A 25,802-nucleotide genomic window follows, 5' to 3' on the forward strand; every position below is an offset into this window, starting at 1 on the left:
AGAATAAAAATCACTCAATATTTCAATATGCATCTCCAAGTGGTAAGTGTGGCTTTAAAAAAATATCCACAAAATGTTTTCATCTAAACAAGTAATGTAATATTAGAATCAGATATCTCGTTTTCATTTATATTTAGACTTGACAAACAGAGTTTTATCTTTCGTAGTTGTTTTCCTTAGATTCACTGCTTTACCTGCCTCCTGTGTCTCTGTCACCCGCAAACTTTGTGCAAGTAGACCCTTTGTGGTGTACAGTTTTCTGTTTGGTCCCCAGGGCATTACTGGAGCTGTCTCCTTGTTCTATTTTAAATGTGTTGTTTAATTTGTTGTCCATTTTTAAAGTTTTTCAGCTATGGTGTGTGTCTCGTGGGGTGTGTGTGTGCATGCATGCATGTGCCCGTGTGTGTGTGTGTGTGTGTGTGTGTGTGTGTGTGTGTGTGTGTGTGTGACAGTAGACAAGTAGAGGTCAGAGGAAAACTTACCAGAGTCACTTTCCTCCTTCCACCATGTGGGTCCCGGGGATTGAACACTGAAAGGCTTGGAGCCATCCCGCCAGCCTGAATTGGTAGATGTAAGGCTTGCTGGGATTCAGGTTTGTTTCAAAGGCGGTTTATGTCTATCCAGCAGAAGTGTCTGATTGATGCTCTCTCTCTCTCTCTCTCTCTCTCTCTCTCTCTCTCTCTCTCTGTATTTGTAAGCATTGCTGATCATTCCTCAGTAATGGATGTCTACAAGCCACTGGCAATCACTCCATATGCTGCTGTCATTTGTCACACCTCTTTTTAATAGCTGAGAATATGTCTATGAAGGGACGCGTCCTGACTCCACTCTGAGACACAGACAGCACTGGAATGTCTTCTATGTTGTGAGTTTCCAAGATGTCAGCACAAGTCGCCTGCCTCGTCTGAAAGTGAACAGTGGAGGCTATTTTTATGGACAAGACTATTTATGAACCATTATTGAAATATTCGGCATGATTGAATTCAGTCACAAGCACCAAATATGGCTCACTGATTTCAAACTCAAGTTCTATACACATGGGTGGCTCAGTTGCTTCCTTCTGCCATCACTGTAGTTCTATACACATTGGTGGCTCAGTGGCTTCCTTCTGCCATCACTGTAGTTCTATACACATTGGTGGCTCAGTGGCTTCCTCCTGCCATCACTGTAGTTCTATACACATGGGTGGCTCCAGTGGCTTCCTTCTGCCATCACTGTAGTTCTATACACATGGGTGGCTCCAGTGGCTTCCTTCTGCCATCATTGTAGTTCTATACACATGGGTGGCTCAGTGGCTTCCTTCTGCCATCACTGTAGTTCTATACATGTGGTCGTGGCCCCCCCCCCCCGCCATCACTGTAGTTCTATACACATGGGTGGCTCAGTGGCTTCCTTCTGCCATCACTGTAGTTCTATACACATGGGTGGCTCAGTGGCTTCTTTCCGCCATCACCATAGTTCTATACACATTGGTGGCTCAGTGGCTTCCTCCTGCCATCACTGTAGTTCTATACACATGGGTGGCTCAGTGGCTCCCCCCCCCCGCCGCCATCACTGTAGTTCTATACACATGGGTGGCTCAGTGGCTTCCTTCTGCCATCACTGTAGTTCTATACACATTGGTGGCTCAGTGGCTTCCTTCTGCCATCACTGTAGTTCTATACACATTGGTGGCTCAGTGGCTTCCTCCCGCCATCACTGTAGTTCTATACACATTGGTGGCTTAGTGGCTCCCCACCCCCCGCCATCACTGTAGTTCTATACACATTGGTGGCTCAGTGGCTTCCTTCTGCCATCACTGTAGTTCTATACACATTGGCTCTGTGGCTTCCTTCTGCCATCACTGTAGTTCTATACACATGGGTGGCTCAGTGGCTTCCTTCTGCCATCACTGTAGTTCTATACATGTCGGTGGCTCAGTGGCTTCCTTCTGCCATCACTGTAGTTCTATACACATGGGTGGTTCAGTGGCTTCCTTCTGCCATCACTGTAGTTCTATACACATTGGTGGCTCAGTGGCTTCCCCCGCCATCACTGTAGTCAGAGTAATTTCTGTAACACCACTTATATGCTTTTTATAACAAGTAAAAGCAGAAGTGCATGAAGAAACCACAATTTCTCCTGCATCCTCTTAGAGCCATCATTTAGAGCATGACATGGTACCTTCCAGTCTTTTTCCTTGTCTGTCTGTCTGTCTGAAAGCCTATACATGAACGGACAGACTCTCCCCTTCCTAAATGAAGTCAAATTGTTTTTCCACTTTATTTTTTTAAAGTTAAATGTGCATGTGAGTTACTATTTTAAATCAAGAGAAGCCAGCCAGCCTAGCCTAATTATAAGAAGCCTTGTCTCAAAAACAGAACAAAACTGAGTTAGATGCACCAGATGCGGAGGCACGGATACTGATTCATAGGACCAGGCTCAAATATGGGTTAAATATAATTTATTTCTGGGAGAGGTCACTCACACAAGAAGCAGATGGCCACCGCACGTTCCCACTCTAAGGATCTGCACAAGCTGTTCCCTGTGACCCTACCTGACACAAGAGAGAGCCCTGAGCCTCTAGTCCTCACCTGTGACTACACCCAAATGGGCGTGGTCAGCACTTCAGGTTCAGCGGGGTGGATATCTCACTACAGATGTGACTGGAAGACTGACCTCAGACCTCTATACACACACACACACACACTCACACACTCACGCACACACACTTGTCTGCACAGGCTGGGGAGGGCTGAAGCACAGTATCCCCAGTACACATGAACTCACAGCAGCTATGGATGGTTGCCTGCACAAGACCTCCACAAGATCAATCCAGTTAGCATCACAGCATAGATTGGAGAGGGGCCCAAGAGCCCCTACCCCAGGGGAGGAACTACTGATAGCTTCAGGAAGGAGGATAGTCCACGTTCTTCAGGGTCGTGCTCTCTGATATGATAGCCATGCCCCATGGACCACACAAGACCCATGAGTCTGTAGGCACTGCAAATTGTAGCGGGAAGGGACTAGGGGACAAATGGAGGTGACTATATTAGATTTGCTACCACTTCAGCAGAGCCACACATAAGTAGAAAAACTTGGCTATTTATCTAGTCATTTGTATTTATAGCACGCTTCAGGGATCCACCTGGAGAGGCTTTCTAGTTCACACATTTGCTCTCTCTCGTGAAAGGAAGCCTCACCATGGTATTCTGAACTGTAGAGTGCTATGTCTGCCTGGTAGGTACTTTCACTCCTTATTGCCTGTGGTCCATAGGGTGCATGTAAGCTATTGAACTGTTGAGATCAAAGCAAATAAAGAGTGTTGTTTGGCTGGGTCATGGGTGCTTCTGTTTTCCCCAAGGGCCCTCTTAACACCACCCTTCCTCCCAAGTTAACAATCCACACATCCCTCCCACTTTCCCCACATCTAGATAAGCTGCGGAGAAGCACGTAAGGAAGTGTTCATGTTTGTTTTCATCTGTTTTACAGACATGAGATGTGTCATTCAGGCTTCTTACAGACAGCTTTCCTCAAGTACACCTCACAGAGCCAGGTGGTGGTGGCTCACACCTTTAATCCCAGCACTCAGAAGGCAGAGGCAGAGGCAGAGGCAGGTGGATCACTGTGAGTTCGAGGCCAGCCTGGTCTACACAGTGAGTTCCAGGACAGGCTCCAAAGCTACAGAGAAACCCTGTCTCAAAAAACCAAAACCAAACAAACAAAAGAATACCTCACGGCTATTTCCTTGTCCACACTGTGGCACTGCTTATGTTTCAAGTGGCTACACAGCATAAAGCAGCCACACCAAACTCCAGCCACCCACTGTCACAGCATGGGGCCACTTTTGACTATTTTTGTCACTATAGCCACTAATGGCAGAAAATTGTAACACTTGAATATTTATATGCATTAACTGGTGTATTTGTGCTTCAATTTGAAATTAATTTCCTATACAAAGACATAAAAACATTAGTGATTCAAGAAAAATTGTGCAATCTGGTATTGCTGTCAATAGAATATAAATCGTGGGAGAAAGTTGATTACAACTCCCGAACAGAGTTGATGATGAAATGGGGCCAATAAAAAGAAATGGTATGCACTAAATAATTCATGAATTATGCATGTGTCTTAAGTGTGGATGACAGCATCGGTAATCTGTCAGAGGGATATCTAAACATTTGCAATATCCATTAGACCTGGGCTCCCTATTTTGCCCATATAAAAATCTATGTCTACTGAGCATGCTTCATTGTGGTGTTGTTGTGTTGCAGCCTTTGTCAAGGCACAGTGACAGGACCATTTATAGCTTTGGTTGCTTAGGTCTATGGTGAGTGGACAAATGTCTGGGAGGAGCTTATCTACTTTGTGTCCCAGATACGATCGTCTGCTGCTTTGTTAATACTGTGCATTACCATGTCCACAGGCAGACAGTGTTCCGATTGCATTCACTCCACAAACATCCCCAAGCATGCGGGAGTGCTCAGAGGTTCTGTGGACGTTCTGGCTAACGTGGTCGATGTGTTCAGCAAGTGTTCAACTCAGTGGAGAAGATGGACCCATGGGGAAATAATTCAGACTATGTAAGCACTGTCTGAAAACGGATGTGTACCGTGGCAGTCTGGGGAGGCTGAAACAGCTTCATGGAGGAAGAGATGACAGTTGGGTACCAGAGTTGACACTGGATCCCAATTTAATAAGTAATATACATGTGTACAATGCATATTTATATAGAACACATTCATACCATAGTCTGTAGACATAGTTTATAGAATGTGTAGTTGTAAAATATAACCATACTTAAATGTACAGTGCCTTCGATACATGCAATATATACGATTTATAAAATCTGAATCATAGGTAAATGGTAGTTTGAACACAACACATAAAATGGAAGCATTTTTCCCCTTGATTCTTATTGAAAGTCTTTGCAGGAGGGTGGGAAGTGTTGGGGGACAGGAAGGGAATGATGGCACTGGGGTTTCAGGCATGCTGACTGAGAAAGGGCAGAAAACAAGTGTCTTGAAAGAGAAACAACAGTGGTGTTAAGGTCCAGTAGCTTCAGGCTCCTCAGAAGTGGACGTGTTGGTGTCTGCAAAGCCTGGGCATGTCAAGAGGGAAGTCCAGTTTCTGAGCTAGCAACTTACAGATAATGACGGAGCAACCAGCCGCGGCATCTGCCTTAGTTTGTTAGTTTAGCGGATGAGTCAAACCAGACCACAGCATCAGGCTAGTGTGACCTATTATCACATCAGCCTTGTGCTTTGCCAGGGACCACCCCAATGCAGTGCGTGGTTCCCGGATGCTGCCGGCACATGTAGGAAAGCGCGTTTGCTTGAGGGTGTTTTTCTGACCCTGCTACTTCAATCTAGAAAATTCCCTGAAGCTGTCGTTCCCCCCCACACACAGCATCTACTACTCTCACACCCCCGCTGTTTCATGACCTCACCTCCAAGATGGTATCTCTGGGATTGCCAGGAAGGAACCTGCTGTTGGCAATGCTAGCTAACCAGGGGGAAGCAGAGAGGCTGCAGCCCAGAACCTGCAGGGAGACTGCCTTCTAGAACCATCTCAGGAAGAATCACACTCTACCTAAGCATTCAAAATGGATCATCTTTGAAAGTAAACAGGCCTATCTCCTTAATCCACCAGGTCATTAGAACGGTTCCGCTTTGAGGAAATGATAGACAGCAGCCTTTGGGGTTCTGGAGATGTCTGAGGAAAGTGCTTGCCATGCAAGCATGAGGACCTGAATTTGGACCCACAGCTCCCGTGCAAAAGGCTCTGTGTAAACAGCAATGCTTAGCACTGTGTGCCTATAATCCCAGCACTGGGGAAGCGGAGACAGGGGAACCCCGGGGCTTGCTGGCCAGCCAGTCCAGCAAACTCCAGGTTTGGTGAGAGGCCTTGTCTCAAAAAGTAAGGTGGAGAATGGCAGATGAGGCCTCCAGGTTGACTCTGGTGTCGTGGCCCAGCATGTCTCAGCCTCAGTCCGTGAAGTTCTACCTGAGTTGGGGTGTGTGGACCTGGAAGCTCCGAGCAACCCAACGGCGATAAAGACCAAACACAGGCATCTTGCCATCTTTAGAGCACTCAGTTCCATGTTGTGGAACTAGAGCCATTTCTTTATTAGCCATCTTTTCTGGTGTTTCTTAACCATCCTGCTAATACCTCGAGGCAATCATTTCTCTCGTTGTTCCCTCGCTGCTCTGGCTGCTCGCCTCTCTTCCTAACCTTCTTTCTATATTCACAAGTTATTCACACACCTCTCTCCTCCACCCAGGTGAGGGCCTATTCAGATGCTTAGGCACATACAGATGCAAATAAGAGGCATATTACCCTCAGGCCATGGTAAACAGTAGTAGCCTTACTGACATTAACAATACAATAGTGGGCCGGAGCTTTCCGGTGCTCCATGTTTAGTGAGACCCAAGGCTGAATCTCAAAATATTCCATAGCCGAAATACTTTGGTCCCCCACACTCTGGCCTCCACACGTACACATATACCGTCATACACAGTATACACACACACACACACACACACACACACACACACACACACACACACACACTTCAAATGGGTTTAATGGGGACTCAAAAGTTGAACAAATGATGGCAACCCAAACAGAAACTCAAGGCTTTTTCTCAATTGTAACGAAGACTCTTTCATATTCCTGTTTTAAATACCGCCCCCCCACACACACACTTGCAGGAGCAAACGTGACTTTGAACAATTTCAGAGCAAATGAAGAGTAGAGCAGGGTGGAAATGAAGGATGCTAGCCCAAGGGTCAGGAAAGGTGGGCATCCCAATGATGACAGTTCACACCAGTCATCAACTCATCTCACAGTCCACATCCAGTCACGATTCAGCTGTGAGCCTGTCTCCGTGAGGTGGTCAGGGGACACGGTCTCACATTAGATGACCACTTTGTGGCCAGTTTTGCACCCTAGACTGGGAGTGCCTCCAGAGCCCACATGGGACTTGTTCACTTTTATAGCCACAGGGACCAAGTGTGCATCTACTCACTCGAAGGCTCCTTCCAGATCTAAGGGACAGATTTCCTCAGTGTCATAGTCCCACATCAGCACATTCCACAGACAAAATGGTGGAATGCACCAAGACCCTCGTGCTGGAGATGCTAGGAATACTGAGTGCCACTTAAAGTGTTCTAGAGCAGCCTCCATCCTGGGACTGGGTGAAGACTCTGTTAGGACAACACAATCTACTTTTCCTAGGCACCATATTGCTTTCTTCCTTTCCCTCTCAATTTGTAAGTCCTGAGAGTCCATCCCCAGTGAGTTTCTATCTTAGATTCTTCTTGGAGTCCATCTGGTGGCACCTGGTGTCAGGAGCAATACAAAGAAGGGTGTCATTACTTGAACAGCCACAACCACTGGAATGTGTATGCCAAGGAAATGATTAAAACTATCTTCAGAGGTAAATTGGGATGGTATCGCAGCTGAGAGTCATGGATCCGGCTGAGAGTTGTGGAAAAAATTATGAAGAGACAATAGACGTGGCTGTGGTTGGAGAAAATGGGTGCTCCAGAAAAGGGGGGAAGGTGTTTAGTGGCAATGAAAGGCTAAATGCAAAAGCCAGTGAGTCTCTTGCCAACAAGCAAGAAACTCTTGCACTAAATATAGCAATTATTGTGTGTTAACAAAATTTCAGGAAAAAGAGAAGGAAGTAGAGGAAGAGAGGAAGAAGGAAGGAAGGAAGGAAGGAGGGAGGGAAGGAAGGAAGAAAGAAAGAAAGGAAGGAAGCTAATTTTACAGTGTTAGACCCCCGAAAACTCAAGTATCCGGGATCCCAGGCCACGTTCGAGGCCACCCCAATCACCAGGCGGATTCGAGAGCTTGCTGCAAACTGCACGAGGCTTTATTGTAATTTAATGAGCTAACCCCATGTTAGCTCGGGTCTTTCACCCACCCGCCATGGTGGATGGCTAGCAAAAGACGGCTCCTACGGGCTCCCAAGAGATCTTATAGGGCAGCGTAAGGGGAGTGTCTAGGGGTACGCACAGGCTCACGATTGGTGTGCCTCCAGGCTTGGAGGGCTTGCCCTGTGTTGATTGGTCAACTGGTTGTTATGGCCCATAGGCCCTCCCAGGGTGGTTGCTATGCTCTGCGTCATTGCTGTGCGCTTGTCCGTAAAGCACACCCAGAGCCATAAAGCATAGCGCCACCAGCTAACTTCTGATTGGTTCCTTGTCACCAGACAGGCATCTGACTTTCTAGTGACTAACTTCTGATGGGTTCCTTGTCACGAAACAGGCATCTGACCTCTAAGTGACCAAGGCAGGTTTATGGCAAGCACGTGTTCGGCTGTTATGGCTGCCGAAAGGGAAGCTGGTTCCTTCAACAACAGGAGCCGAGAATAAGGGTCAATATTTAACTCCCGGGAGTAGATCATCTTTTGTTGTGGTTGGTTGGTTGGTTGGTTGGTTGGTTGGTTGGTTGGTTGGTTTTTGAGACTGGCCTCAAACTCACAGAGATCCACCTGCCTCTGCCTCCCAAGTGCTGGGATTAAAGGCGTGCGCCACCACCGTCTAGATAGTTTTAATAGTTCTTTATGCAGATGGGGAAACTGAGGCACAGTAAATCTGTGAAGTTAACAGAGTATATACACAGAGTCTGTCTGAGGTGGGTTACACACCCAGGTACTCTGGTGACAGGAGTCTGCATTCTTTTGGTGTAAGATTGGGTCAAATGGGGCCCAACATCTGATGCTTGTCCCCATGCCCTTGATTTTACTCCCAGTGAGCCCCAGGGTTTTGAGTTATCTATTCATAGTCCCCAGAGGACTGTTTTATCCTGACAGCAGTGTATAAATTCTCAACAGGCATTCAGACAGATCTGTCTGGGGAAACTGAAGATATTTCCAGTGAGTCATAAGTTAAATGAAATAAAGCAACTGTATAGAAACTGGGGCAAACTGCACTAGTTGGACTGACGCAACCATGGCAGCCACCGCTCAAGTCCAACCCAATTGCTGGTAAGAACTGGGACCTGTGGTGTGAACAGACATTGTTGTTTGATTCAAGAAGACTCGGGTGAAACACCTTAAGTTTTAAACATTGAGGGTACTCCACAAGCCAAGGATCACACTGGCATGCCAGCTGCAGTCCACGGGCCACCGTTTGTAGCCCCTGACCTGAATAACAATTTAAAAGGTGGCTTGCCCATGTGCAGTGAATTGAGGATCATTGGGAAAGTCACCTCATTCTCTAAATATTGAACCCAATGTAGCCTCAACCTCCGCTATTTTAAATATATTCTCCAAGGTAAAAGTGAGTTCTCTGTGTTATGACAACATGTCAGGGGCTGGAGAGATGGCTCAGAGCACTGGCTGCTCTTCCAGAGGTCCCGAGTTCAATTCCCAGCAACCACATGGTGCTTTGCAAGGTGTTGGTGGCACACGCCTTTAACCCCAACACTTGGGAGGCAGAGGCAGGTGGATCTCTGTGAGTTCAAGACAAACCTGGTCTACAGAGTGAGTTCCAGGACAGCCTCCAAAACAATACAGAGAAAACCCTGTCTCGAAAAACAAAAAACAGAACAAAACAAAACAAAACAAAAGAATTACCTGAAATTTATAGTAAACTTTCTCCAGAACACCTCACCAAGATGATCACAAAATTTTATTCACTATGGTGTTGTGTAATATTAGTTGAAGATGTGTTATATTTGTTTATGCTGTGGAATATTTAAGTATGAAAAGATGTGTTTCATTTACTTAACTCTGTGAAGCTGTGTTACTTTGTCTTCCTAAAAACACCTGATTGATCTAAAGAGCTGAACGGTCAAAAGCTAGGCAGGAGAGAGATAGGCAAGGCTGCTGGACAGAGTGAATGAATAGAAGATAGAGAGAAATGAGCAATGAAGAAGAGGAGGAGGAGGTCAGGGGCAGCCACCCAGCTACACAGCCAGCCGCAGAGTAAGAAGTCAAGAAAGGTAAAAGCCAAGAGGCAAAAAGTAGATGGAGATAATTTAAGTTAAGAAAAGCTGGTTAGAAATAAGTCAAGCTAAGGTGAGCATTCTTAAGAAAGAATAAGTCTCTGAGTATTTATTCAGGAGCTGGATGGTGGTCCCCCAAAGAGTCAAAGAGTAAAAAATCACCAACTACATTATAGGACATTATAATTCATTAAATCCAAGTTCATTACAGCCCACCTATGCTTCATACTTCCATGTTTAACACTCTAAGGGGGAGGGTTCAGGTCTAGATTTACAATTTAGGAGCAGAGCACTTGCCTAGCCTGCATGAGACCCTAGACTTGACCCCTTGAACTTCAAAATAAATAGACAAATAAATAAATACACAAATGAGCCCATGGATATATGGGAGAATGCATCAAGTTTCCATCCCCACAGACTTCCCAGCAAGCATGGGTGTTAGATTTTCACTTAAATTATAGGAAAAAGGTGCAAATGAGACATGAGAACAAGAGATACATTAACAATAGTTTATTACATCAGGGAGAACGAGTGAGAGAGAAATAGAAGAACAGAGCAGGACAGAGAGGAAGAGAGGAGAGGAAGAGAGAGAGAGAGTTAATGGTGACCGCCATGGTTGATCGCCAGAAAGAAAGAGAGAAGTGGGGCAACTGGAACTTTTAAAGGGAAGACCGTGCATGCACACTGAGGTTCCATGCATGTGCAGAGTCCTCACACAGGCCCCGTAATGCGTGACGAGTGTCGTGGTGATGGCATAGCAGTCCCTGTGCATGCCCCGCCCAACATCAGGGAGTGGGGTCAGCCTGGCTGTCCGTCCTAACAATGGGACCAAAGAAAATTCAAATCCCACTCTGAGGCTGGAGAGGTGGCTCAGAGGTTAAGAGCACCGACTGCTCTTCCATAGGTCCTGAGTTCAATTCCCAGCAACCACACGGTGGCTCACAACCATCTGTAATGAGATCTGGTGCCCTCTTCCTGCCTGCAGGGACACATGCAGGAAAAGCATTGTATACATAATAAATAAAATCTTCAAAAAACAAATCCCCACTCTGAGGCAAGGGACTATTAGAGGGGACAGCTAAGTTGCCCTGGGAGCACAGGGCACACAGCAGACAATTCCCAAAATTCACATCAAGGATGACATCACAAGGCAGGAGACCACAAGGTCTGCAGGAAAGGGATAAAGCCAGGGGAAGGTGGGCGTGGGAGCCTGAACTTTGGAGCCATGTGCCTGGATTAAATCCTCTTCCTCGACCCAGGGTCTTCGTTTCTGCTGTTTCTCCATCCTTGAAATGAAATGAGATACATCAGCAGCCTGACAATAGAGCAGCCACTCGGTACATGGCTGATAAACAAGGGTGGGGTGCATGGGTAGAGAAAGAAAGAAAGAAAGAAAGAAAGAAAGAAAGAAAGAAAGAAAGAAAGAAACACAGAAAGAGAGAAAGAGAGACAGAGAGACAGAGGGAGGGAGAGAGGGAGGGAGGAAGGAAGGAAGGAAGGGAGAAAGAAAGAAAGAAAGAAAGAAAGAAAGAAAGAAAGAAAGAAAGCAGCCCACCTACGAGACTGTGACTCAGAACAAGAAGGTGGGCATGGCAAAGGGAGACCAGTGGAGAGTCTAGACGGCCAGAGTGAGTATCACGTATACACACAAGAAGGGCCCAGAGGCAGGGGCGAATGGCCACAAGCAGAGCACCATTACCCACTGTGTGACTCTTTCCTTCCAACTGAAGCATGCTCTCCTCCATACTTAGGAGGTAAATAAAACCCACAAGTCTCAGGAAGTCACTAAAACTTAGTAACTTCAAACTTAAATGAGCAGTGAAAATTGCTAGAGAGAGGAGACTCACCAGCCCAGGGAGCCACCTGCACGTTGTTCATAAAGCAGCTTTGGGGATCTTCACTGATGCTGGGGTTTACAGCGATGTAGCTGCTTCCGTAAATAACTCCCCAGTCACAGTCCTACCCCAGGAAACTCACTGGTCCACCAAGCCAGAGTGGGTGGAAATGTATATTTAGTCTGCCATTGATACCCATCTGGGGTACACAGGTGTTTATTTGTGCCTCCCCAGCAAAAGTCACACATTACCTGAAGGTACAATGCCACGCAAGGGAAGACACAATATGACCATTCTCTCAAGAACTAACTTCAGTTTGGAGCCAGCACTGCAGTGACTGGCACATCACGGACTCATGTCCCTGCATGAGGACACAGGCGGGAATAGACTGTTGAAAAGAATAGCTCAGAAAACAAAAACAAACAAACAAACAAACAAAAAACCAAAAAACAACAACAGAAAAAAAACCTTCCAACTTAAGTTTTTCAGTATGTTCAGAAGGATGGTGGCCTGTAGTCTCTGGTGGCTCCAAAAAGGACAGCATCATGTGAGGACCTCAAGGTCAACATCCTAAGCACAGGCCTTATTCTATACCTGAATGGGTCACTTAACATTCCTGGACCCAGGCTGGAGAGACGGCTCAGCAGTTAAGAGCACTGACTGTTCTTCCAGAGGTCCTGAGTTCAATTCCCAGCAACCACATGGTGGCTCACAACCGCCTTGAGTGAGATCTGGTGCCTCTGCTGGCGTGCAGACAGAAGACTGTATATATAATAAATAAAATCTTAAAAAAAAAAAAAGATTCCTGGACCCCCGGGGTTTTCTCCACTAACCACGTGGACAGCTGCTGCTGTCTTTTGTAGTGGCTTCTTGCCTTGCCAGTGAACTTTTAGTGGTGACCACACCCTTTGGACCTGGTTTCAGGTGCAGATGTGACTGATTTAGGTAGAGGAGGGGCTGGCTTGGGCTCACTTGGGTTGCAGAGAGCATCGCAAGTTCAGTGTAAGTGCTTCCCTAATAAATACCTTTTCGTCATTTATCTTTGGTCTGGTGGACTCATTTAAACTCCCCGCCTTCGGTCTTTTCTGGAGGGTTGATGAGAAAAAAACCTCTTAGCAGTACAGAGGTCGCCGTGAATAAGAAGGATAAATACCACATGTAAATACTACCACAGGACCGCCCTCATCTATGGAGAGCTCTGTACACACCGCTTGGCATGCCCCTCTCCCAAGAGGGCACAATGGGATTCACTCTGAACTTCTCTCTGAGTGTTGGCATCCTGAGTTCCTAACTTCTGCCAGGTTGTAAAGCCAGGCACACCCAGGAGCCACAAAGCCCACAGAGCAGGTGAGAAGCAGGCTTGCCCAGCCCCAGACACATTATGTACATTATAAAAACGTAGAAAAATATAGCCAAGTGTTGGAATCCATCGTGAAGCTATGTAATCTTCTTTCATTTTAATTTAATTTATTTATTTTACATCCTTAACCACAGTTCTTCCCTCCCAGACCTTCCCTCCACCTCCCCTCTGGCTCCCCCCATCCTCTCCTCCTCCATTTCTCCATTAGGAAAGGACAGGTCTCCCCTGAGTATCAATAAAACATGGCTTATCAAGTTGCAGTAAGACTAAGCACCTCCCACGTATTAAGGCTGAGGTAGACCACCCAGTATGAGAAACAGTGCCCCAAAAGGTATCTAATATTCTTAACTATCAATTAATGTACGTATCTTTTGTTAATCTACTGTCATTTAGCCTTGGGGATCTTTTTCTATGCATCTCTGTATTTCTTTCAAAAGTGGAATCTTACTGGTTCTTTTTGATTGATTGAATGGTGCTTGAAATTAGCCAGGGTGAGAGCATCTAGGCCACAAGTATTGACAAACGTTATAAACATGGGTTTTAATTTTTGATCCTCATTTTAATAATATATTTCTTAGTTAGGAAGCAGAATAAATGTCTCCCTGTGTCCTGGTGTGTCCCTGGTGTCCTGGTGTATCACATCACCCATCTTTGGTGACTGGCACTTCTGATATCCAACAAAACAGTCAGAATTCTGAGGGACATGCGTGTCTCCTACCACTGATAGGCTCGGAGCAAAATGTTAAACATGACTGGATTTTTAGGACCACTTGTATCTAACTCTCAGCCCAAGGGCTTCCTGTGACCAAGGATAGCTATGGATGGAGCCAAACACGGAGAGTAAATTTACTTAAAATACCATATTTTGTTGCTGTTGCTATTGGTTTTTACAGTGCTTTCATTGCTCCAAAAAGAACCTGCAAACCCATCCCTTGTCTTCTGAGAACCTGGCAACTACTAAGTTACTTTCTGCCTCTACAGATTTGGCTATTACGGACGTTTTATCAAATTGTAAGGGGCTAGAGAGACGGCACCATGGTTAAGAGCACTGGCTGCCACTCCAGAGGAACCAGGTTCAATTCCCAGCACCCACGCGGCAGCTCACACCTGTCTGTAACTCAGTTCCAGGGGATCTGGCACCCTCCCATCAATGCACATAAAATAAAATTAAATTATGTTTTAAAAATTGCAAGCTGGGTGGTGGTGGCACACACCTTTAACCCCAGCACTTGGAACTCAGAGGCAGGCAGATCTCAGTGAGTTTGAGGCTAGCCTGGTCTACAAAGTGAGTTCCAAGACAGCCAGGACCACCCCACAGAGAAACCCTGTCCAGAAAAAGAAATTGTAATAATATAATATGTGGTCCGTTGTGGCAAGTGTCTTTCACTGAGCTTGTTTCCATGCTATAGTATTCATAATGCTTCATTTTTATGGCTGAATAATAATCCTTGGTATGGATATACCACATTTTGTTTATTCTCTTATCAGTTAGTGAGTATTGAGCTATTTCTAGTCTTTTCTGTGGTGTGAGTTCTGTGAGTATCCAGATAGAAGCTTTGCGTGGCAGGATGTTTCAGTGCTCGTAGGCGTGGAGACGGGCAGCTAATGGCTTGATTTTGTTTTGGGGTTTGGTGTGTGAATGTGTGTGTGTGTGTGTGTGTGTGTGTGAGAGAGAGAGAGAGAGAGAGAGAGAGAGAGAGAGAGAGAGAGAGAGAGAGAGAGAGAGATGGAGAGAGAGAGAGAGAGAGAGAGAGAGAGAGAGAGAGAGAGAGAGAGAGAGGAAGGAAGGGAGAGAGAGAGAGTGGGTGTCCCTATGATTTAACTATTAGTGGACACAGGAATTTAAATAAAAGAATTTTTAGAAGGAACAATAACAAAGGATATTGGGAGTATTTTGCATTTAACTGTAAGACAGCTTGGTGATGAGTTCAGTGGGTGGCATTTCTCATGAGAGACAAAGACTGAACATTTTGTGTGGAGGTACAAGACAAACATATGAACATATTTATTTATGCCTGACTCATTCAGAAAATGGTTAGAGTAGTATACGCAAAGTGTGCAACGGAGTTTTTTGAATAAAGTTTTTCAGGCTTGAAAGTTTAAAAAAATAAAATAGTCTTTTTAGTTTCATACATGAATACGATGTACTTAGCTCACAACTGCTTCCCACTTCCAGCTCCTCCTGGGCCCCCCTCCCACATCCCCCTCCCAATGTCAGGTCCTTTCTGTTGCGTGCAGTCGGTTCTGCCCGTGTGTGCAGGGGTCTGTAGGGCTATCATGGGAACATGGGCAATCCACCACAGGTCACACTGCTGAAGAAAACTGTCAACAGCCATCACATGCTAAAAGCTCCCCAGTCATGGGTGGGGCCTCAGGAGGGATACGGCCTCCCCTGTCCATTTTGGAGAGCTCACAACACAACAGAATTTGTTTGTTTGTTTGTTTTTCAAGACAGGGTTTCTCTGTGTAGCTTTGTAGACCAGGCTGGGCTCCAGCTCACAGAGATCCGCCCACCTCTGCCTCCTGAGTGCTGGGGTTAAAGGAGTGCACCACCCCTGCCTGGCTCAACAGAGCTTTCAAACGGAGAAACCACACAAACCAGGGGTGGGTGAAATGAAGTTCAATTTAAGCTACAAGGTTAATACATAATCTTCATGCCACAGGATCATTTATCTTGAAGGGACAGGGAACTTAACTTTTAACTTCCTAGCCCCAAAACACGGAAGGAAGTAGGATTGGCTGTGAGCTTCTCAATGGCTGAGCGAGAGGAAGTGTGATGGCTGCGAGCTTCTCAATGGCTGAGAGAGAGGAAGTGTGATGGCTGCGAGCTTCTCAATGGCTGAGACACAGGAAGTGTGATGGCTGCGAGCTTCTCAATGGCTGAGAGACAGGAAGTGTGATGGCTGTGAGCTTCTCAATGGCTGGGACACAGGAAGTGTGATGGCTGCGAGCTTCTCAATGGCTGAGAGAGAGGAAGTGTGATGGCTGTGATCTTCTCAATGGCTGAGAGACAGGAAGTGTGATGGCTGTGATCTTCTCAATGGCTGAGAGAGAGGAAGTGTGATGGCTGCGAGCTTCTCAATGGCTGAGAGAGAGGAAGTGTGATGGCTGCGAGCTTCTCAATGGCTGAGACACAGGAAGTGTGATGGCTGCGAGCTTCTCAATGGCTGAGAGACAGGAAGTGTGATGGCTGTGAGCTTCTCAATGGCTGAGAGACAGGAAGTGTGATGGGCTGCGAGCTTCTCAATGGCTGAGACACAGGAAGTGTGATGGCTGCGAGCTTCTCAATGGCTGAGAGAGAGGAAGTGTGATGGCTGCGAGCTTCTCAATGGCTGAGAGAGAGGAAGTGTGATGGCTGTGAGCTTCTCAATGGCTGAGAGACAGGAAGTGTGATGGCTGCGAGCTTCTCAATGGCTGAGAGACAGGAAGTGTGATGGCTGCGAGCTTCTCAATGGCTGAGAGACAGGAAGTGTGATGGGCTGCGAGCTTCTCAATGGCTGAGAGAGAGGAAGTGTGATGGCTGTGAGCTTCTCAATGGCTGAGAGACAGGAAGTGTGATGGCTGTGAGCTTCTCAATGGCTGGGACACAGGAAGTGTGATGGGCTGCGAGCTTCTCAATGGCTGAGACACAGGAAGTGTGATGGCTGTGATCTTCTCAATGGCTGAGAGAGAGGAAGTGTGATGGCTGCGAGCTTCTCAATGGCTGAGAGAGAGGAAGTGTGATGGCTGCGAGCTTCTCAATGGCTGAGAGAGAGGAAGTGTGATGGCTGCGAGCTTCTCAATGGCTGAGAGAGAGGAAGTGTGATGGCTGCGAGCTTCTCAATGGCTGGGACACAGGAAGTGTGATGGCTGCGAGCTTCTCAATGGCTGGGACACAGGAAGTGTGATGGCTGCGAGCTTCTCAATGGCTGAGAGAGAGGAAGTGTCATGGGCCGTGATCTTCTCAATGGCTGAGAGAGAGGAAGTGTGATGGCTGCGAGCTTCTCAATGGCTGAGACACAGGAAGTGTGATGGCTGTGATCTTCTCAATGGCTGAGAGAGAGGAAGTGTGATGGCTGTGATCTTCTCAATGGCTGAGAGAGAGGAAGTGTGATGGCTGCGAGCTTCTCAATGGCTGAGAGACAGGAAGTGTGATGGCTGCGAGCTTCTCAATGGCTGAGACACAGGAAGTGTGATGGCTGTGAGCTTCTCAATGGCTGAGAGAGAGGAAGTGTGATGGCTGCGAGCTTCTCAATGGCTGAGACACAGGAAGTGTGATGGCTGTGATCTTCTCAATGGCTGAGAGAGAGGAAGTGTGATGGCTGTGATCTTCTCAATGGCTGAGAGAGAGGAAGTGTGATGGCTGCGAGCTTCTCAATGGCTGAGAGACAGGAAGTGTGATGGCTGCGAGCTTCTCAATGGCTGAGACACAGGAAGTGTGATGGCTGTGAGCTTCTCAATGGCTGAGAGAGAGGAAGTGTGATGGCTGCGAGCTTCTCAATGGCTGAGAGACAGGAAGTGTGATGGCTGTGATCTTCTCAATGGCTGAGAGACAGGAAGTGTGATGGCTGTGAGCTTCTCAATGGCTGAGCGAGAGGAAGTGTGATGGGCCGTGAGGTTCTCAATGGCTGAGAGAGCCATACTTGCTAGCTATTTGCACAGAGGTGCGAGGTGTAAGAAGTGAGACATTTGAGGCCCTTCTCTGAGACTGTGTGACCCCTAAAATTAGATGTGGATCTGTGACTTGTTCTTCCCAGATACAGGTGAGCTCCACAGCATGTAGATTTCCGCGTGGAAGACTGAAGAACCAGCATGGACATCTCCACTCACTCTTCCCCTGCACGGCGGCTGGGGTGGCCCAGGGGACAAGAGAATGTCAGGAAGGACTCAAAGAAATGAGGAGGAGAATGCACTTTGGGGAAACGTCAGATGTAAGAGACAAGAAGAGATGTTGACAAAACGCAGCCAACCATAAAATCTCAGACGAAACACTGACTGTAGGAAGCACTGCATCCCAGGAACTAAGGCATAGCTGTGAGAGTCGGTGAGCTTCGGGGCTTGCCCAGTGTCACCTGACAGGGAGTGGCGCTAAATTTAGTCCAGTTTCTGTTGTTTTGAAGGTTTACTTTTTTAGATTAAAATTTTGAGTTTCTTGAATGTGTACTGTATTCGAATAGCTTTCTACATTTGTCTCCTCCCTCTGATCCCTCTCGCGCCTATCCCTTCTCCCTTTCAAATTCATGGCCTCTTCTTCTTTTAGTGTGTGTGTGTGTGTGTGTGTGTGTGTGTGTGTGTGTGTGTGTGTGAATAGATAAATATTTCAGTACAACCTGCTGAGTCCATTTAGCCTTGCGTATGTATGTATGTATGTATGTATGTTTAGGGCCGACCACATGGGATTAGATCACCTAACAGGAGCTTCATCCTTCCTCTCTCAACAGCCATCAGTTACCTGCAGCTCTTCAGGGGGGCCCTGAGATTTCCCTTTTCTGCCCTGGCATGTCAACCGGTGTTACCATTGTTCAGGTCTTCTTTAGGCAGCCGCATTGTTGAGATTTCTTGGTGCAGGTTCCCTGTCATAGAGAAGACACAGTCTCGAGGCATGTATGCCCTGAGTGGACCTTACTTCTGGCTGGATGACCTGGAGCAAAGGTAACCTTCCATTCACTTACCTGTAAACTGGAGAGAGTAAGCGTCCTTCGTGGAATATTGAGGAGATGACTGTATGGCGCCCTCAATACACAGGTTGAGTGATTCTGAACTCTGAAGACCTAGAACTCACAAATGGAGCTTAAGTAGCCACTTTGGCCTTCTAAGATGGGAGCTGTGCAGAGGGTGGAGTCACCTAACTACATGAGCCTGATGGCATGTGACCACTCCCTCTGGGGGGGGGTCTTAGTGTTATACTTGGGTCCTTCTAGATTTTGGAACACTGCCTCTCAGGGTTCAATCTCTAGCTTCAAAACTGCCTATTGCTTTTTAAAATCCAACTTTATTTTATGCATATAGGTGAGTGTTTTGCCTGTGTGTATGTCGTCCGTGTGCTGTGTGTGTGCCTGGTGTCCATGAAGGTCAAAAGAGTGGGTCAGATCCCCTGGGACTGGAGTCACAGATGGTTGTGGGCTGTTGTGTAGGTGCTGGGAATTGAACCTGAGTCCTCTGGAAGAGCAGCCAGTGCGCTTAACTGCTGAGCCTCTCTCCAGGCCTGGATGCCGCATTTCCTACAATTAGTAACCATAGACTTCACTTCTTAATCTCAGAATCCTGTGTGCTTTGATCCCCAATGTCCATGAGAACATTAATGCTCCCCGGGGCTGATGAGGGATCTCTACCACACCACAACGCGTGTCCTTGTGGGAGTCACCAAAACTGCCCTCCGCTTTACCCTTTTCTGAACTGAACAAAGTTGTTTCAGTCATGCGCTTGTCACTCTCTATAGGGACTCATGGAGCCAGCGGGCGCCTTCAAGGTCACTTAAGGTAACCCTCCACTGACTTCAGTCATGGCTGAATCACACCCCAGCTTCTATTTGCAAAGCTCCGGCGATGGATAATCCATCAATCCCAAGATAGCACGCTCCATTATTGCCTGTTAGAAAGCTCTTTCTTTATTAGCTTTGAAACTGAATTCCCTATAATTTCTCCTCATTGGCAGTGGCATAGCAAGTGGTGGAGGTGTGGCGGGAGCTGTCTGTCCTCAAAAGATGGAATATTTTATCCCCTAAGCAGTTTAGAATGTCCAGCACGCAATGCTAACACAAACGCATCTGCGTTCTGTGACTCTTATCATCATTTTAGAATGCTCCTCAGAGAAAGCATTTCCTTGTTGCCTGCGCCCAGGAGGACCTGTGTCATCAGGCCTGCCTTCTGAGATCACATAGAAGCTGTCTCTCTTCTCGAGACAGCTGTTTGCCCATGGACGGCAGCCCAGGGGGCCCCTAGAAATCTCTGTTTTACCTGGTTGTTCCTAATACGCACTCATCATCCTGATTAGCCTTCGCTGAAGAAATGTGTGCCGGTTGACATCTGCATCATATATAGCGCTTTCAAGTTGCCTGTCATGGAAAATCAACTCAAAGGGGCTTAACCGATGAAGGGATTTACTAGGCTGGCCAGCTCCAGGCAGAGCTTTCATCCAGACACGCCTTGTGGCATTGCGGAGACTTTTCCGCCTTGCTCCTTTTCTTAGCCTTTTTTTTTATTATTATTGTTATTAGTTTACCCTCAGAATGACTTCATTTTGGAGAGCAGGATGGTGGCCAGGCTTCCTGGTGCTCCTAACCTTCAACTCCCCTTGGAACCAGAAGGGAATGAGTTCCACATAAGTGCCTGTCGGTAGATATACTGTGACAACGGCAAGTGCCAGAGAAGATGAGGACACAACAGCCCTCACACATAGCTGGTAGGAGTGTGGATGCCTTCAATTGTTTTGAAAACAACCTAGAATTGTCGTGTAAAATCAAATGTTCCTAACTCCTATTCCTGAGTGGGTTAGGCTAAATCATCCATTTAAGAAACCAATAACACACGGATTGCTTTCCTTGTTGTTGAGATGCAATACCCCTCGAAAGCAACCTGAGCAAGAGCTGGTTTATTTTGGCTCGAAGTTTGAGGGTACTGTCCATCGTGGTGGGAGAGGCATTGTCGAGGGAACACGGTGTTGGCGGGAAGCAGAGAAAGATGAACGCCAGTCTCTCAACTCTCACCTTCTCAGCCAGTCCATGGCATGACATCAACTAAGTTCAGGGTGGGTCTCCTGTCCTCACTTAATCCTCTCTGGAAACTCCCTCAAGGACCTGCCCAGAGGTGAGTCTCCATGGTGATCCTAAACCCAGTGAAGGTGACAGTGAAGACTAGTCACCACACATGCTTAGCATCTGTGATTTGTCAGGCCCCAGGACAAAAACACAGCCCCTTCCTTCAAGGCTCATAGTCTAGCAAGGGAGATTGACAATCCGTTTGCATCACCGAGATGCAGGCCAGGCTGTGGTAGCAGCAGAGGCGGGAGGGAGATGGGGTTGGGGGAATGTGACCTCTACCATGGTCACAGATCTGGTCTCTGGGGGAAGGACAATGCAGGAGCTCCAATGTTGACGGATGGGTGATAATCCAGGTTCTAAGGTTTGGAAGCTGTGTAAACTTGAACATGTTCTAATCTTGAGGGCCTCTCATTCTTTTAATTTTTTTTTTATTAGTTCTAGTTAGGGAACAAGCTTGTTTCACATGTCAATCCCTTCTCCCTCTCCTTCCCCTAATCCTCACCCCTCCTACCCCCCACCCCATCCCCCCTCCACTCCCCAGGCAGGGTAGGGCACTCAACGGGGGCTCCGAAAAGTCCACCACGTCATCCTGGGCTGGGCCTAGGCCCTTCCCCATGTGTCCAGGGCCAGAGTGTGGGATGGGCTCTCAAAGTCCCTTCTTGCACCAGGGAAAAATACTAATCCACCACCAGGGGCCTCCTAGAGTGCCGAGGCCTCCTCATTGACATCCATGTTCAGGGGTCCGGATCAGTCCTGTACTGGCCTCCCACACAGCAGTCTGGGGTCCATGTGCTCCCGCTTGTTCAGGCCAGCTGTTTCTGTGGGTTTCACCAGCCTGGTACTGACCCCTTCAGTCTTCATTCCTCCCTCTCTGCAACTAAGTTCCAGAGTTCAGTTCAGTGTATTTCTGTGGATGTCTGCCTCTGCTTCCATCAGCCACTGGATGAGGGCTCTAGGATGGCATAAAAAGTAAAAATATGGAATGCTTCACGAATTTGCGTGTCATCCTTGCGCAGGGGCCATGCTAGTCTTCTCTGTATTGTTCCAATTTTTGTATATGTGCTGCCGAAGCGAGCACGAGGGCCTCTCATTTTTAAAAGGTGGCATGGAGGCCTGGCCAGATGGCTCAGCTGGTAAAGGCGTTTGTTGCCAAGCCTGACAACCTGAATTTGATCATCAGAGCCCACGTGATGCTGGCCTTCTGAAAGTCGCTCTCTGACCTCTGGCTTCCATACTGAAACCATCACATGCCTGTTTGTGTGTGCGAGACACACACACACACACACACACACACACACACACACACACACACACATAAACAAATAAATAAATGTGATTTTTTTTTTTACATGAAAATGGAGCACAGATAAAATCTGGCACATGTACTCAGGAAACCCAAAAATGTCTGCTCATGATTGTGACTGTGCCTGTGTTTATCACCTGGGCCTTCAGGAGGAGGCACCAGGGACTAAAAGTAGACAGTGGAGGAAGCCCAAACAGAATGAGAGACTGGTGAGAAAAACGATAAACCAGAACTTTGCAAATCAGAGCAGAACCCAAAGGTGGGGCATATCTACACACCCCAAGACTCACTGCACCCTGCCCTCCACTGTTAACTATCAACACCTTGTAACACTCCCAGCAGCAGAGCGAATCTGCCACCATCCGAACTAGGGCAAGAGTCTGAACCCGGGTCTTCAGCTCCAGAGTCTGGGTTCTAGAACAGTCTACTCTGCAGCGATTTAGAGAACAAGCACAAGGAGAGGTGTAGTGTTATCTCGCCTTGCCCGTGAGTTTCTGTTAGTGGCCACACCCCTTTGGGCGTGGCTTCAGGTGCAGACTTGGCAGGATCTATGGACACAGAACTTAAGGTCTCCCAATAGGATGCTAAAGGCCAGTGAGGCTGGAGTCTGAAGCAGGGGAGAGGGGTGGAGCTTCCAGAAGCAGGGGGTCTGGCACTCTAGTCCACCTGCACTGGAGTCCCCAAGGTTAAGCCCACCAGGGAGGGTGTGGCCAGATAAGACATCACCAATAATTATTAATGAGAGCCAGGCCCCATGCCCAACCATTTGTTCATGTTATCTTGTTTATCCTGCCCAGCACCCAGTGACAGGGCGTGTCCCCACTTTACAGTTGGCAAAACACATCCGTAAGATTAAGTCACTTGGCCTGGGTCACAGAAACAAAGCCACAACACAGATAAAGCATTCTCCGGTGTGTGTCCCCACCCCCGATTTTGTTGCCTTTCTTTCACTTTCTCTGCTCACCTGTCCCTAACTCCTGTCCCTTTTTGCTGCTGGTGTCCTGCACTCGTGGTCATCTGGGTTTGCCTTTGGATGACTGAAGCTGTTGCGCCCACAGAGGTTAGTTAGGTCTTGAGGAACCCTTAGTCGTGCCTGAGTGGTAGGAACATGGGAGCCCTGGAGGACATACAGAGCCCTCCGTGGGATAGCTGGAGCAACTACAATTGTCACCCCTACCCCTCTCCCACGGCCACCATCCTCCCTGGGGTTTCCCTTCTATACACTCCCAGGGCCACACAGCAGACAAAGCCCCACGTCCACACAGGATATAAGCTGACTCCTCAGGCTTCACTGTTCCCAAACCCCAGCAAGCAGGGACACGACCCACCTCCCAGGGTGTGGGACAATGGGGTTGTAGCTGGAGATGGTTTTCAGGCCCTGTTTAGACTTGTGCTGGTGCTGAGGCAGATACTTGAGGATCAGCCCTGGGTGTCTGGAGGAGAGAACCAGACAGACCACTCCCCACTGGGGAAGGATGCCAGACCTCTAAGTAAAGGCCCTGTGTAAGAAAAAAAAAAACAGGTCTTGGGCTAACAAGTTTCTTGAGGAATAAGTAGCACAAAGTTAGACTCATCCACCTAAGGTATTCTGAGTCAAACTTCTTCATCACCTCACAAGGGACAGACGGTAGGTGGTCCAGGGGAGCCATGCCGACTCAGCGGTTCCCCTGTCTGGGTCCGTGTGAATCTGAGATTAGAGACTCATGTCACCATTGTTCACCAGTTACACTTAGCTTCCTAACTGGACCAAATTCAACTTAAGAGGGAAGGGTGGAGCAGGCACAACTCAGCCTGGAAAGTGCATTATGGTCCTGGTCCCTCTCTTTGAATGTAATCTTTTCATCTGTAATAAGGACCACCCCCACCCCCACCCCCACCCCAGGATTCCATCTGTCACTTTCTCTGCAATCTCCTACATTCATCCCAAACCCTCTTCTGAAATACCGAGAGGCATCCTGGTTCCCCACTCACCTCCTCTCTCATGATGCCTGGTTATATCTATTCATCTCTTAAGGCTCAGCTTGGCTTCATCTTCCCAAGGAAACTTTTCTGGTCTTTTCTAACTACCGGGTTGGTTTGGATGCCCCTTCTCTGGGTTTCCCCATCAGCTTGTGTTCATGGTCATGCATCATTTCATGTACGCTCTGGTCTTTATGCCTAGGTCCTCACGAATTAGCATGAGCATATTTTATTTCTGAACCTCTAAGACCTACTGTGGCATCTTTGATGAAACAAGTACTCACTGAACATTTGTGGAATAAACACCCAGAAGGAAGGAAAGTGTGGGGAGTAAAGGAGACAGCAAAAGTGAGAAGACACTGCTAAATTGCCATTGCATTTATTAACGGGTTCCCACGAATATATTTTTGTAATCAGTTCTCCGTTTCGTAAGATCCGGAATGACCTGGGTGACGTGCCTCTGGAGATTATCTTGGTCTGAGAAGACCCGCCCAGTGTGAGTGGAATCATTTTCTGGGGTGGGATTCTGGACTGCATAAAAAGCAGAAGAGTGCAGCACGAGCCTCCATCTTTACTTCTTGACTGTGGATGTGATGACCTATATGACCTCTAACTATGAGCCCAAACAAACCCTTTCTCCCTTGAGCCGCCTTTATCAGAGGATTTTATCACAACAGCAGGAAAAGCATCTAAGGCACTGATTGATACACTTCACCTGTGTCAATAGGATTACAATCGGAACACGCGAAGTCTTGGCAAAGAGCTTTGCTGAAAGTCGAATGTTAATAAAGCAATCAGAAATATCCCTGTACACACAGACATGCAGCTGTATTCTCCTCTAAATTCACGCCGTAGCCAGAATCTCACTCTGGGCTCCACTCAGCTCCTCGGCCCTTGTGATCTCAGATTCAAGAATTCAGACAAGACACACAGAGCATGAAGAAGGAAGTAGTTTATCACAGAGAAAAGTGATGGCCTCCGGGATGGTGTTGACAATGTCAGGGGGACCGCTGAGTAGGAAAACACTCTCAAGGGTGAGAGTGGACAGAAGCTAGAGAGACTATTTTGCCAATTTACTTTAGGTAGGCTTTATACTTTTTCTTAAGTTTTTTTTTTTTTTTTTGAAATATAACTTCCTAGGAGGTGTTTTCTGTCCAGGTGAAGGACAAACTCACTTGGATTCACTTTTATGGAAGGAACAATGGAATGTCTTTGTCCGTTACCAGCAAGCCTCCAGCCATGTATAGTAACAGATCCTCATCTTTGGAGCAGTTGAGATGGTTATGGATCTACCCAGGGCTAGAGATGCTAATCTCTTCCCATTCTTTTGACCAATAGTCAATGTCCTGCAGCTCCCAGTTTTACAAGCTGCTAACTATGAGGGAGGGGACCAGCCACAACAGCCTTGCAGCCTGCTCATATCTGAGCAGCTATCTAAGGACATCACAAGCGACAGGAAATTGTCAAAACTCCTGCGCTAGAGGTGACAGTTCTATGAACAGTCAGTCCCAGAATTAGAGCAGGGCTGACAGGGAGAATAAATATCACACCCAGGCCTGTCGTGTGCCCAGGTCTCACCATTGCCAGATGACCCAGCCATTGATGCTAAATCCACAGTTCACACCCATCAAGGAAATCAGGCAATTGGAAAAAACAAGCAGACAACAA

General features: G+C 47.2%; 1 non-coding gene across 1 annotated transcript; it reads right to left on the reverse strand.

Moving 5' to 3' along the window:
* Positions 1-21,843: 21,843 nt before the first annotated feature.
* LOC113831983 lies at positions 21,844-21,950 on the reverse strand. Its single transcript, XR_003488134.1, has one exon. It is a non-coding gene; the product is annotated as a U6 spliceosomal RNA (small nuclear RNA).
* Between the last annotated feature and the right edge of the window lie 3,852 nt (positions 21,951-25,802).

Source organism: Cricetulus griseus, chromosome 10 (genome assembly GCF_003668045.3).
Source record: "Cricetulus griseus strain 17A/GY chromosome 10, alternate assembly CriGri-PICRH-1.0, whole genome shotgun sequence".
NCBI lineage: Eukaryota > Metazoa > Chordata > Mammalia > Rodentia > Cricetidae > Cricetulus > Cricetulus griseus.